General features: G+C 42.3%; 1 protein-coding gene across 3 annotated transcripts in view; it reads left to right on the plus strand.

The window, feature by feature from the left end:
* Nucleotides 1-15,782, plus strand: part of ptprsa (protein tyrosine phosphatase receptor type Sa) — a 226,312-nt gene that overhangs the window by 132,457 nt on the left and 78,073 nt on the right. The window lies entirely within an intron of this gene.

Below are 15,782 nucleotides of genomic sequence, written 5' to 3' on the forward strand. Positions count from 1 at the left end.
CAGTCATTAACAAGCAAGGATGGGATGAGGTTCACCACTTTCTGAGCACGTGATTGTATAAAGGATATTATGACATGGTCTCAGGAAGACTCCATAAAACGGTTGTCAGCAAACACAGCTTATTTGCCAATGATTGCATATTGTTTTTATGTAATTTTTACGCAGCATCCCAACTTTTGGAATTGGGGTTGTGATAACCGTACATCATCATACAAAAGATGTGGGGAAAGTAACAACTTATGTTTAAGAGTGTAACACTACTGAATGAGGTCAAATGATTCTCAACATCCCACAAGTGTGTCATAGTAGACAATGAGAGCAAGGTCCACTTTCTACTGACACAACTCAGTGGTGGATATGTTGTCTTGTTCCCATTGATTAAACCCCACTGAGAGGCCCAGTAAAGCAAAGTCTAATTATATAGCTAATTAAGTGTAGGCCCTGGAGTGGCCCCGGGCAATAAGGGGTAGATATTTTAGGTCGATGATTTGTCACCATTCGAAAAATCCAATGACTCCTATTTGATTTGTTGCTGCAAACGTAAATCAGCGCAGACGCCACTAAATAAAGAGTCTGTTGCCATTGAGTTCCTGCCCCAGTTGTGGCCCTCATGAGCTGTGCGCTGAAACGAATCTATTTGTCACCTCATTATTTATGCCTTGCCAAATACAGCGAGTCCACAGCTCCCTAAGATGCTTTTAATTTTAGATATGTTTCATGTTTAACTTACTGGTGCACTCTAGTGTTAAGGTAGATGATTGACCTTTAATTTTTTAAACAAAACCTCCTATCAAAATATGTTACTGTTTGCTCTCTCTGGGATGGTGTTGTACAACTGAAAACTGTTTCATGGTTCGTAGTGGCCCGAGGACCTCCTCTGGGGATGTTAGGTTGTCCTGAGGTGCTTTGGATAAGGCTGCCAGCCAGTCCTTTTGACTTTAGCTTGAGGACGAGTCTCCACAAGGGACTCTTACAAAAAGAGCTCTAGTATTAATGTTTTCCCACTGCCAGCCCTCTTCTAAACATTTTCGGCCTTGAACATTAAGGGTGCACTGTGGTGATTTCTTGTAAAAGAGTCGCAGTTGTTTACATTCAGTGTTTCTCACCAAAATTTCTTATGTGCATCCTGAAAGTCTAACAGTCAGGTTAGTGCATGTCCTTCCTCAAGAAACATTTATTTTTATTTCAGTTCATGCATTGGTTCCATCTGCATTCGCCTGCTAGCGGTCTTCTTCATCACATTAGCACCCCCAACTTTCGATTGGGGAAATGGTGTGAAACCAGCGACAGAATACGAATCGCACAATACAAATCACTCACTTGCAGAAACATTGTTCCATTGCACAAATGGTCAAAAACTCCACAGGGTACCTTTAAGTGTTCAGATTCATTGCACCTCTTGACATGTAACTGGCAAATATTCATTGTAAGGCTGTCATGATATTCCAATTTATCTTCCTAATTATACTAATAGAAATGATTGAATCTAATACCACAAAGAATAATGGAAAATGTTTTACATTAAGGGTTTTTGAGCTGTTACAAGACAGGAACAAACTGAAATATAGCTATTATTAAGTTTATCAGTTCGGTCATTGATTGATTGATTGATTATTATGCCATGTAGATTAATATTTGAGTGGTGTGATGTATTTCCACAAATATAATTGTGCTGTTAAGGTTGTCTGTTCTGAAGTTTTATGTAGTCATTGTGATATTGCAGTACTTGGGTAACATTGTAGAATCATGCAAATTTCACAGACAGTAATCAAAACTGCTAGTTTTGCATTTAAGTTTTACTATATTGGAAAGATAATGGGAAATGATGAAGGCTATTAAAGATTTTCAAGATTCATAGAGAATTAGAGATTTTTGTGTTTGTTTCTTAGGTACCTTTGGCAGCTGGTGAGCCTGTCTACTCCACCAATCATTTCTTAGGTTGCATATAATCCAATGGGGGGTCAACTCTGCTCTAAACGCTGGGTTAACGCTGCTAGAATTGTCAACATTGTTTTTTTTACTTTTGAGATGATGGACAGAGAAATCCAGCTTCTTGCCTGTTGTCTAACCTCTGTATCATCTGTCTTTATCTGTTTAATGTTTTCTTCAATTGTCTTCATGTGTCCTGTCTAACTGAAGCAGACTGCTGTTTTGTTGTCACTCTCTCTTTATGTGTTTTGTCTGTATTTGTGTCTGAAACTCAGATGTGTCTCAGTGCACATTGCAGAGTCTTCAACACGTTTCATTTGGCCGTGACCCATAACACAAGTTAAAACTGAAAAAAATCAAATCAAATAAACCAACCCATAAAATGCAACTAAACAAATAAGATAATTACAGCTGACACCAAATTTTATTAGATCAATTTTTGTATAAAAACATGCATCTAATTAGAATTATAAATTGTAAATAGAGCTGATGTTAAACAGGAAGTAATTCACTGCTTCTAGCGCTGTTTCTAATGGTTATGAAAACTAAAATACTGAGGTGGGACACAAGACCCAACCAAACTGTAGTTCCTTTAATTCATGCGTGGCAGTCACTTTCAACCTCAACCTAAAATGAACTATGTTGTTCTTCCCCTTTTTCTATTTACTTTCCTTGCTTTGTCATTTTCAGAAACATTTGGTAAGTGTCTTGCAAAGCCCAGCAAGCCCACCCACTCTCCTTGAAGCAGATGGCATATTTAAACAACTTTCCAAAATGCATGCATATCCCCTGCTCTCCCTTCTCCCCTGTCCTCCTTTGCCATTGTTCCCTATGTTCTGTTTCTATTTATCCTTAACTTTTACTATTGTTACTCCCTCTTATGCCAACTTTATCTTCATACACACACACAAACTGGAACTCACAGCAGAAAGGCATATCAAGGACAAGCAGCACGAGTTGGGGATGGGGTGGTTAGGTATCATGCTGTCCCCTTAGCAGCACACTTTTTATTTATATGGGGAAGACTTGCTGAACAAGTCTTTTGAGGCAACATCCTGCTTCAAGTTAATGCTAATCGTAAGACTTAAGAACTGCCCAGTTAGCCACCTTTTCTACAGTATTTTAGCAACTTCATTGGCCTATTTGGGGCATTGCATACCTTTGCAAGGTTACCTTGGAAGTAGCTGTTGCCTTCTGTACTTTCCCTGATTTTATTATCCAGATTTGACACTGCTGATGCCCCCTGTCATGTCTAGTTCTTTCTCTCTGTGTTGCAAGACAGCAGGCTTTGAGAAAATAATTGGACTCTGTTTGAATCCAAGACAATTATTCCTGTGCAGTCATAGCCTACAGTATTGTGCCTTCTTGGTGAGATATATAGATTTTTTTTTTTTGCTCCAGCAATACACATGACTGTTGGCTGGGTTTTATTCTACTCAGTTGTAGACAGTTGGACCTCAGGTTTCACAATAACAGCTTCACTGTCCAAAAATATCCTTGGTAAGTCTTACAAGTACTGATAAGGGCTGGAGGAATCTTGAGTTTTTTCCAGGCGAAGGCCACTGCAGGACCTCTCTATGGCTGAACCCTGCAATCCCAAACTTGGGCTGGGTCAACCCTCTGGTCTTGACCAAATATTTTCTCAGGAGAGCATTTACTTCTCGAGCTACAGCTCGACTGCCCATACCAGTGGGCGAGGGCTCAAGTTACATTTGGCCACATGCTGTACTCCTCCTGACTTTTTGAACTACTTGTAGAAACATATTCATGCACTTTAAGCTAGGTATATTTTGCTTTCAGTTCAAACTATATGTGTATGTGGGAGGGCAAAAGAGGAAATTACGTTGCCTTGTATCAATAGCAAGGCTCTCATAAGGCAGTGTTAGCTTTCGGGCTTGCCTTTTTTCTGGAAAGCTCATTCAGCAGCCAGGCTGGATTTATGCTGATGAGAAAAAAAGGCCTGCATACTCAAACCCCCTAGGCTGCCATCTTCTCTTGTCCTCAGTACGTCGAGTAGCCAGGTTGGGTCTCCAGATTTTAGTATTTAGTATTTGTTCAGAGTTTTTTTTTTTTTTTCTTTTTAATGATACGTGCACTTCCAAAAATCTGAGAACAATGGTTCTGTGGCAGCCGTTGAATGGGTATGTTTTGAGTTTTTTTTCTGTTGATCAGATTTCTGTTGACAATTTCTGGGGCTGCTTGTTTCCTCTTTTGCTTCAAGCACACTCCCAAGCCTCAGGGGATAACTCTGAGACTGATGAGTCCTCTCCTGATGGTAAAACAGAGACTTCTCGGATAGGGAGAAGAAAGGGGAGCATAAAAAGTGGGTTGGCAAACATGACTTCAAAAACATACTCACCCTCCAGCTCCTGCAAATGAATCCCCCTCCTTTCTAATGTGACCTTCACTCCTTGTGATCTTGAAAGGCGCATACTGATCTGAATTGTTCCCACCCTGAAACAAAAGACCACATCATAATAACAATTTTGAATATATGTAGTGGAAGACAGAACATCTAGCTCTTGTTTGCTAGATAACAGGCTTGTTGGCTGACTGGTTCCTTATGTGCCAGACCATGCTGTGCCGGCGGGGCAGTGATATTTGCGTCGGGGTCCCCTGAGGAGCTCCTCTAGAGGTGTGGAGGGAGTCTGACATTTCTCCCCAAGTCCCTGTGGCTGTAGACCCCAGGCCCTCGCTGCCTTGTCAGCCAGAACAGATTAACCAGAAGCCAGGGAGACAGTGCATGTTCATAAAGATTAAGGTACTTTTCAATATGAAGATCTGAAATCATGACCTGACATTGGTTGGCCCTCTTACACGCACAATTTACAGTACACACATTCCAATATGAATCATGCTGAATTCAAATGCAGTTCATCTGACAAGTGCAAGAAAGCACTCACGATTGTTGGCATCAAAGCTGCTCTGTGGGGAGCGCCTAGGACCTCTGCACATGTGGTAACAACAGCCAGGTTTTCGCTGAGGCCTGCTGCGACACCACCAGGATCCCAGACGGGTGTCTGTGGTGATGAGAAGGTCAGCCAGACGCCCTCTGGAGGGTGGTCAGGCTTTGACACTCGGCCAGTCACGCAACCCCATCCACCTCACACGCAGATGGGCAACATCTATGGCCAGATTGCCTCTGGCCAAACTACATCTTTCAATAATATTTTTAATATATTCAGAGGGCTGTTTAACAAAACAGATGGGGTGTTCTGTGGAGCAAATAATGCTGCATTTGATAATGCGAGGAGGTCAGCGGCCTGTTGAGGTATATTGAGGTCATTGTCACCGTAAGCTGATCAACCACTGGCTAACCAAAGCTTAGCAGGGGAGCTTATGGCCATTGGGTTGCATGCCCATAATACAGGTGGATGTGCCATTGTAATTGAATAGAGACTGGCCACTCTAGACCCAGCCTGCCTGGTCCTTTGCTCAGTTTTATTTTTATCCCTTCATGCTGCTTTGTTATTCAAAAATTAGAAGTTCCAAAGGTCACCCCTTTCCTTTTCATATTTTACATTTTTTTGTGGAACAAGTGCCTTTGATCTGAACAACCTCTATTATCAGTCATCCTCCTTATTTCTTTCCTCTTTTGTTCTATTCCTCTTTTGTCACTCTTCTTTATGAGGTCCACATGTGAAGGCCTTTCCTTTTGCAAACCCGCTTTATTAACCTTAACCTTATCCTAACCTTAACCTAACTTTGACCTTAACCTCACCTAACCTTTAACTAGTAACCCCTTAACCCCCAACTAAACTTTCACCTCAGCTAAAGCAAAATAAACCAACAGCTTCTGCAGCCTCTAATCAAACTCTAACTCTGTAACAACGTAACCTTCCCAGATCCCCATTGTCCTTTGTCTTGTGATTACCTATGATTATGTGATCTTTAAAATCATTGCAGAAATGATTAAAATGCCTCTGTTGTTTTGCCTGGTTTTTCAATGACTCTAAAGTATCACTGTGGCAAATCAATGCATATAATGCACTGTTAATGGATACTGAAGGCTGGGTTAATAGAAAATGAACACCTTGCAAGTGATAAGAAAAAGAATAAAAATCTCTTATAAATGTTTTTTTTTTTTTTTAAATAATCTGATCTGACACTGAAAGACATTTCCCGCTTTCATCAGACAATGTGAATATTTGTAACAATAAATTAGAGTATAACTTTTTTTAATTACGGTAAGGTTAATGGCAGTAATGCACACTTTCAAGTTATGAACATACAGTATTATAGCGTATATAACTGTGCTTACACATAAGCACAGTACAACACAGTGTGTAGTAACTCTAAAGAAAGGAAGTGAACCCACCTAGGTACATTGTAAACCAGGCAGAACTTCAAATTTATTGATTGCCTCCTACCTGCTGGTATCACAAAGGACACCTCTGCAACAACAATCTGACTAGACAGTGTTGAAAATTCCATCCACACTATGTAGCCACCCACATAACTTTATAGACTGTATAGAATATGGAAATTGCTGGCACCGCTTTACGTATTAAACTCCATGTTCTGTTGATTTTAACTGGGAGAGATATTGTTGAGGAGAACAACAGGGGGAGTGGTCACCAGCAGAAATACAGGGATTAGACCGGACAATTGTGGCGAAGAGGGAGTTGAGCTAGAAGGCAAAGCTGGTTCAACTGGTATGAGGCCTTGGGGTAGACCGAAAACATGCTGGATAGACTATATATGTCGTCTGGCTTGGGAACCCCTCGGGACCCCTCCCACAGGAAGAGCTAGGGACATCTGGACTACCTTGCTCAGCCTGTGTCACTGCAACCTAGTCTTGGATAAGAGGCAGAAAAAATGGATGGATGGAAGATATTGTTTTGTTGGTTCAGCCAGTTGTTCAGATGGGTAGCATATTTTGTAGGTGCAGCTTGCATAAATGCATGCTTACACACACACACACACACACACACACACACACACACAGGCTAGGGTTAGGCTCAACGGGCCATGCGCACCCTTGACCCTCAGCTCTGTGCCTGCAGGCCATCTATGCTAAGTAGGGTACCTCTCCTGGGTTGGTGCCACCCTGCTGGCATTCTCAAAGGATTGCCAAGGCACGTCATGGCCATGACTCATCCTTAGATTTAGAGAGGGAGACTAAGAGAAAGGCAAGAGGGAGGAACTGTGGGAAAGACTGAGACAAAAACTCAGAAATCAGGCAAAAGAGAGAGGAATGTGGGAACAGATAATGAAAGAAAGAAGAAGGAGTTAAGAGAAATGGCTAGAAAGCATTGACTGGAGAAAAAAAGCTTAGAGCAGAAGGACAGTTTAATACTTGGCAGAGAGGGGGTTGAAGTAAAGCTGGCTTCTGTACCCACACCTAAAGCTCTGCCTATGAGACATGCATTTAACATCACAGCAACAAGTTGGGCTACATTTAAAAGCCCACCAGCCACTGACTGGATAAGCTCAATATTTTATTGTCCGTAATGGGACATTTGGCTTGCAGTCAGTCATGTAACACAATACAGACTCACAATACATAGAAAGAATAGAGAAACATACAACTCTCAGTGAAATGAAACAACGGAAAGAGGCAGTAGATCGAATGACCGAGGAGAGAGGATGAATGTTGAGGTGAAGAGTCTATCTGTCACAGTTAAGCAGGTTTACGACTTGTAGGATAAATAAGAACTTCAGTCTGTTTGATTTAACTTGCGGTTGCCTGAAGGTACAGCCTGAACTTTTGTTCAGTGGGGACTCCATTCCTCCCTCAGCAAGTTTTTTCCATACTAATGTAGACACCTGCTATAGAATAGTGGCGCACCTAATTTGCTTTACCATCCGTGTCAACTTAAGGTCAAACCTCTCTTGCTCCGCCTGATCACAGTGAGTTGGAGTCATGATAAAACGAGCTGCTTCCACTCTGCTGATGAAGCGTTGAGTTTTTCTCTCTCAATATGTCTAAGGCGAGAAGCGGGGGAAAAAAAGAGCAAACAATAAGGCAATGGAATGTGCCAGTCATGTAAAACGCCCCATTCCTCTGTGATACCAGCAATGAGAGGTATTTTTTGTTTCAATGGAGAAAACCCCATCTCTGAAAGCTCTGTACAAGATTACCGAATGGTTTGATAATCTAGTTCCAGTGATCCACCTTCCAACCCAAATAACTCCTCTAACTATACTAACATTAACGTTGAACTAAACTGATGTTGTGTCTTCGTTTCTGTGTCTCCTCCAGAGGGTACCCCGATTCGAGGTAAGATATTTAACCAACACGATGAAAAAGGTGGGGGCAAAAAAGACTCTAACTGACTAAACCAGACATAACCACTCCTAACTCTACCCAACTGATGTAATATGGGGGGTATATAGTGGGCTTTTCCCTCTTAAAAATGACTAACGTTTCTATATCCTCTAACATTAATATGTCATCTGTGTTTGGGTTCTGTGTGCTCCGTACACGCTGTCTGTGAGCGTCATCGTATGTGTTTATCACTCTCATGCCTCATGTCATCAGTGATGTGCAATTCTTCCACCTCTGTGGGCGTTCTGTGTTTGTGCCACCCTACTATCTCCTCACCATCATCAGTGTCGGGGAAACTACTGAGCAATTCAAATTGTGCTCCCAGCTGCTTATGATACACGATTGAGAAGGTTGAAATCAGAGGGGACGGAAGGCGAGGGTTATTACGATGCGGTTTGTTTGCTTTATGTCTCTGACATTTAAATTGTTTGGACATGGGGCTGGAGGCTGGGGAAGTCAGGGGATGGACAGTGATGATCTTATTTGTTGATAAGGCCAGGCTATTGAATAATGTAAACTGTTCAACAAAATCCAAGCAACCCCCTTTCTTCCTTCTCCTTCTCTGCTTTGGTATCCTCCTCATCCTACTGTTCACCACCAGAGCAACAGCCACGTTGTGTACATAAATGCGTGAGCCCTAGCTGATGATACTTGTGTTATTTTGGGGAAAATCTGACATCAATTACATTTGATTTACCTCCCTCCCTGTTACTATGAAGGCAAAACTTGGGAGGCTCTGGCCACCTTTTCAAGAACGGCGACATGTGCACCCTTTTTACCATGCCAAAAGCAGCTCTTATAATGTCAGAGGATGAACAGGAGGATATCAAGGTGGAAGGGGAATGACACAGAGGTAAAGCAGTATGACTCCAATAAACTATAAGAAAGCTTTGTCAAATAATTCTTCCTCCTCCCTCAAGTTTTTTCATTTCCCAAGACAAGCTAATTTTCACTTGTAATTATCCACCAGGCTTTGCTGCTGAAGCATTCTCTCCCAGTTCATTCACTGTGATTCACTGTGATTGTTGTAAAATGCTTTTGTTTCGCAGGCTGAGCAGGTAAGTGAATATCTGAGTTTGCCAGGTTTGACAGTTTGACTGTGTGTCCCTGTATTGGAGTGAGATAAATGCTGCTGTAAGTTTCATATTTACAGTTTGATACGCCAAAAGGGTGGTTCATTTGACAAAAGAGCTCCTAAAAGTAAGTTAAAGGTTCGTCATCCTGAACCATGTCATACAAGCCATACATGGTTTGAATCTCTAAACAGTAGCTTGTTGTCAAACATATTCATGAACACCTGAGGTTTCAGACTAAATTCAGACCTTTTACTCCTTTAAAGCCCTCACTCATGACCAACATAGCCAAACCCAGCCCTCCCTGCTCTGCTTTGTTTGAATAAGGTCTCATAAATCATATTGTGGCGAACAAAAGCAAGCATGACTTGCGCATTTGCATAATGAGATAAGCGGCCTGAAAAAGGCCATTTCTCCCCACCACATTACCGCGTGCCGACACCAACTCGCCGTCAAGAGCGTATGGCGCTTATGTAGAGGGAAAATGAATGTCATAGGATCTGGAGAGAGGGACGCAAATTTAACTAAGATCAAGGTGTCTGAGAAGGACACAAATGGTTTGTTTGCGTAGGTGCATGTCCACACTAATGCAGACTTTCACATACTTTAAGTGGACTCTTCCACTCCAGTAAATGGAGCTTTTCAAAAAGCATTTTAGGTAAGACACTGCTTGACCGACTGCTGAGTCATTTTACATCACTCATTGTCAAGTCAATTGCATTAATACAGCCCAAAATCACAAGACACAGCATTGCCTCAAGGCAAGGCTTTACAAATCTGTACAGTATATGGCTGTCGATCGGAGAAGGAAAAGAACTAAAGCACACCGCTCACACAGATAGGAGAAAGGAAACGAACAGAGAGAGAGAGGGGAGAAGCTGAGTCTCCTGGAGGATGAAGATACAAGACATCTGGAATGAGGCACCAACAGCCCGGAGAGCGAGGTCCCAGAACGGCTGATAGTCCAGCACAGAGAAGTCTGATTGAAAATAGAGGACAAGCAGGAGAAAACAGGGAGAAGAGAGAGATGGCCACACAGCTAAGACGCTCGTGTGATTGTGGGACAACAAACAAACAGAGAGTTTGAGAGATGCAGTGGTTTTCATAAAGTCTTCAGTGTTCTCCTCGGCAAGACAGACATGGAATATAAGTACAAGGCTTAATAGATTGATTGAGACTGAGAGCGACCCACCTCCACAGCCGTACTTCCTGATATCAGCAGCGTGGTTATTGCAGAGAAAAGGGGATACAATATGAGAAGGCCCTGCCGCTTGCTTACTTCCTTTAACTCTGACATGGATAGGGAGCCAGTGAAGTTTTAGTTAAAATACTCGATGCAGCATTCTGAACTATTTGGAGACCTTTGGTACTAGGACTAGTTGTTCTTGTTAGAATAATCACGGATTTCACGGAAATCTCGATGTGCGTCACAGGAAACAGCTTCAAGGCTTCTCGTGTAAGAGCCGATTCCCAAAATGTAGAAGCTGCAGTAGTTTCGCTTCCATTCAGAGCCACCCAGGTGCTGGCCTAAAGGTAAGCAATAGGTAGAAAGGTAGCTGGACTCCCTACCTGCTTCATTACTGATTTCATGGGAGCGTTACAAGCCACCAGATGGGCACTGACAACAATGGCATCACACGTGGGGCCCCATGCTGGTGCGATCACAGTATAATGACCTTGGGGTGGTGGCAGAGCGTGCCCAAGTGACAGCCAGGATACAGACAGAAGGAAAGGGAAACGGAGAGAAAACTGCATTTCCATACTTGGCTGCCGTGTGTCCACACTGGCTATCGTTCTGTTGTGCGATTGTTAAAACTGCGGGTCCACAACTGAAATACAAAACTTCCCACGCATTGTCTGTATTTGAAGTGATGGCTGTTGTATGGAGCCCCGCTGAACCAGCTGCAGCAAAACTTGGAAATATACCAACAAGTGAGATACTACTCAGCTTATAATGTTTGGATGTGGGAAAATACAAACATAGTGTTGAACTTTTCAACTTTATCTGCACTGTCAATCAGGACCAGTTTGGCCTGACAACTTTTCTCAATAGCAGAATGCATCTTTAAACATTGTTTTTTTTTTTCTCTTTTTTTGGTTTTATTACAGTGAATTTGAATATCTTCTTGTTTATTAGTAGAAATATTCTATATTTTATATATTATAGCTATGCAGCCTGAATCATTAAGTGCACTTATGGTATGGTATCCTGCACACTTCTCTGCATGTCAGTGAGTTTAATTCATGGAGTGGAAAGGTTGTTATTTTGAGTCTGTGTCCACTTAATACAGTATGGTGCTAATTTGAGGTTTTAATTGCTCAGCGGTAGAGCTTTAGCGAGCAGCATTGGGGTGAGAGGATAGCAAGGAAACGACAGCAGAGGAGATGAGAAATGAGGGACTAATGAGAGACATGAACTGAAAACGAGAGATAAAGTGATGAAAAGAACAGAGAGCCAGGCCTGAGTGGGCTGCAGAAGGAGCAAGAGGGAGGGGAAGAAAGAGTGAGACTTGGCCAGCCATTTTGTTGATCGCCTAAACAAATCAATCAAGGCCCGCTGGAGCACACTAATTGAATTACACAAATGGGACCGGGGGTACACATGGCAAAGCTGCTACAAAGCCGCGACATCGGTGGGCCGCGGCTTCAGGCACTTTCTGAAATTAATCATCCATCCCCTCCTTGCTTTTCTTTTATCCCCTCATCTGTCCCTCTGTTTTTCCTGTGCTCGTCTGCCTCTTCAACTCTTCCTCCCACCCCTTCTGATCGTTCTGTTCTGTCGCTCGCCATCTCTCTTTATTGTACACTGCACCTCTCATAAATGAGACTGTCTCCCTGCCCCTCTCTGTCTGTCTTCATTCTCATTTCTTGGGCTGCAAGAGCCTGGACTAAAGCTAAAACAAGCTCTATATACAGATTTGTCTTGATACTTCATTAAGACTTTGATATTATCTGATTTGAAACTTGCCAAGACCTGTCTAAGTGTAAATGCAGTGAAACATCTCTGTTTCTCTTACCATTGAATAAATACTGTAGGTGGATAGCCCTGCCTTCAAGACAAAGCTAAATCCTCACCTATTTTTGGCAAGAAAAGTGTGAAATGTGAATATTCTGAAGACTACCTACACAAAGTATTCGTTCTAAACAGCTTCAGTGTAAGATTGTCTGTTACAGAATCTGAATTGGCCTTCGGAACATGTATTTGTTGAACTCTGTCCAGGCAGTCTTCTTTGTTATCACACCTTGGCACCTCGACGCTCCTCATCAGATCACCCCGCGGCATGCAGCGCTGTTAACCAGGGCAGCTGTCACGGGCCGGGACAAATGTCCCCGACACACTGCCCATTACAGCCTTCTTTATCGAATGGATGAAGGGTGAACATGCTGCAAGACAGCCAGGAGTGGCTAGCAGTGGAGATTGGAGGTTGTAAGTGTTGGTGGGAAGGAAGGGTCACTTTGACAGAGATGGAGACTAATTGGTCCACGTGGAAGTGATGTCGTTATTATCAGGGACTTTATTTGAATTGTAGCCACGGTTTCAATGGGGCATCAAGCATCCTGGAATAAGGCAGAAAGAAAAAAAAATGGCATCATCTTTTCTTCTCTGACCCAGAAAAACATGACTTATTGCCCAGCAGGGGTGGTACTTCCTGGGGACCGGATTGGCCGGTGTGGTCTGTGAGCGGATGGAGAGACTGTCCTGGACATTCTCAGATCTTGTGTTCAGTGCCCACAACAGCTCACATATTGTAATGTCCTTCTACATTCATGTGACCTTTTTAAGGGTCCTTGAACAAGATTAAATAGCAAGAACGTGCTCAGTAATAACAGCTCACTCTTGCAGTCAAAGATAAATTAAATGGAAATAAAATGTACTATGATTTTTTATGTGAAAGATTAAATATTTGCTACAATTCATAGGAGTATGAAACAATATTTGATGTAATATGCCATCACTGGCGTTTCAGTGCTGCACCTGCAGTTTTTTGTTTTTTTTTTTTTGTTTTGTTTTTGTTTTCTGTCTGAAACAATCAGTCATCTGTGTTGATGTCATATAAAGTTGAAGAAGCCATGCTGCAGGGCTGTGGCCTTGGGTGACACTTGCTACCAATCTGATTGACAACCCAAAGTGCCACCTGGTTATCCTGAAGCATGATTGGCTGTCTGCCCAGTCAGAGGCGGGACCTTAGTTCAAACCAACTCTTTGACTAGCATTTTTTTAACCTGGACTGTTTTAGCCAGTTGTAGCCAACTTTTACACGTACAATTCATTTTTAAGCTTTATTTTTGTATGGTGGTAGTTTAAACACAGGAATTTGAAGAAACTGAAGTAGTTATGAGAAATGGGAAGTGAATGCTTTTCCGCACATTCTTAATGCCCCACATGGGCCACTCCAGTCAGGAAGGTCTGGACACGCCACTGCCATGCTTGTTTTGCCATCTCTTGGCAAGCAGAATAGTAAGCTTAATGAAATCAAGCAAAACAAACAAGGCGTTGGTCATTTTTGCAATTTGTGATTAGTTTGTGATTAGACTTCACAGGCGAAGACAGGGAGGATGTGCCATTAGGCCCCATGGAGGACTCACTTCCTAAGTCTGGCCATTTTGTGAGCGACACAGTAAATTGTAGTTTAAGGGTAGGCAAGTCTTTATCAGTAAACTGTGTGAATAGACTGGGCGCATGGTTTATGTTGTGCTCGTGAAAGATAATTTTCAGCATTTCTTTCAAACCTTGTGTTTCCTCTTTTTGTGATAAAAGAAAAAAACACGGCAATGGCCGCTCGCGCCACAGGCTGGCAGGGTAGACAGAGCGCAATTATGCAAAACACAGAGAGTGCAGTCATTTTTTAAAAAGACAAAAGAAAATGGTAGGAAAGAGACACATGCTGGTGACAAGGGTTTTCAAAGGGTGCATGTGCATGCTGCTGCTGGAGATAGCACATCAGAAAGCTTTGTTTGGATTTGTATGTTAAAAACCCTTAGAGGTCTGTTGTCTTTAAATGCTAATATTATCATTAAACTGGTTACCCGTTCATTCAAAAAAAAAAGAAAGAAAAAAATGTATGCTATTATATGGTCACAGTGATTATTAATTAAATCGATGGGATGGATTCACTTAAATTGACTTCTTTTGAGGTGTACAAAAGGCAAAGCTGGGACAGAAGGGAGTGTTATAAGGTATAGGAGCAGAAATGGCAATATGGACAGAAAGGCAGCTCACACAGTGTGGCACAACATGTAACACCAGTGGGATGTTGCATCTCCAATACGTGCGAATCTGACGCAGAGACGAGCATAAAGCATCTCAAAATAGACAGAAGTTGTGATTTCTCTCCTTGCTCTCCCTCTCTTACCTTTCTGTCCCAGCTCTCTCACTGGGCTTCCTTCATCAAACATTTGTTCACACAGATCTAATTTTATCCAGTGTGTGCAATTAAATCTATATTTTTTGTTGTTGTTGTTGTAAATCCAGTTTCAGATAAATCTCAGATTTTCACGGGGGCAAGAGTAATGCTTGTGCTCAAAGTCAATCATATTGTTCTTCAATTTGGAGGCAGAATAATAACGACAACTTAAAGACGGAAAATAAGAAATGAGAAACATGAATAAGAATAAATCTCCATTCCTGCTTCTCTCTCGTTGTTCCTCCACATGTGTTGTCTTTGCCTTTGTCTCTCCCTCCTAGCTCTCCTCGTTGCTTCTCCTCCCCGCCTTTTTCTTCCTCGCTTCTTGCCTACCTCACTTGTTCGCCCGCTCCCTGTGTTCTGCCAGCAGAAGGAGTCTTTATGTGTTCTTCACAGCTCCACTAAATAATAGCTAGAATATGTAATGAAGCCAGTAGGGGTTTGGAAACAATAGATAATACCACCAAGCAAGGAGCCTCCAACAAAGATGGCAGATGAAACTCCTTCTATCCACTCAAACACTCGTGTTTTTCTCTCTTTCTTGCTCTGTCTCTCTTTTGCCAGGAGGTGCAACTCACAGCAGACAATGTTGGTTTTAATTGGCTCTCAATTAATTTTGTTTGGCTCGTTATCTGTCACCCATCCGCTCGCTGGTGGTAGTGTTTTGTTGACCTTCAGATGACATTTATTAAATATTATTTTCAGCTGAAGACATTTGTATTTGTTGGAGGCATTTGGAGCTGTGGACCTTCAGCAGTCGGCACACATGGAGTGAAAATATATGAAATACACAGCATTTCTTCTGACTTAACAGTGTGTTAACAGTCAACAAAAAGGGGGCTTTGTCCCACCCTGAGCCCTTCAGCATTATTATTGATGAAGCATTGAAAAAACAGCACCGACTTCAGCCTTCCAGCGATTTTGTAATTCAGCACAGGGACCAAGGCTGAGGAGCCACTGGCAGAGCTTTCTGGAACCGTCCACCTGGAGTTGAACTTCACACAGTCCTTACTTTGTGGTCTCCCCGGTGTGGAGGCGCTAGACTTGTGAGCCCATTCCAACCCACCTGCCACCGGGCTGGCATTTGCTGTTCCAAGCGCACAT

The sequence above is a fragment of the Chelmon rostratus genome, chromosome 4 (assembly GCF_017976325.1).
Source record: "Chelmon rostratus isolate fCheRos1 chromosome 4, fCheRos1.pri, whole genome shotgun sequence".
Classification (NCBI taxonomy): Eukaryota; Metazoa; Chordata; class Actinopteri; order Chaetodontiformes; family Chaetodontidae; genus Chelmon; species Chelmon rostratus.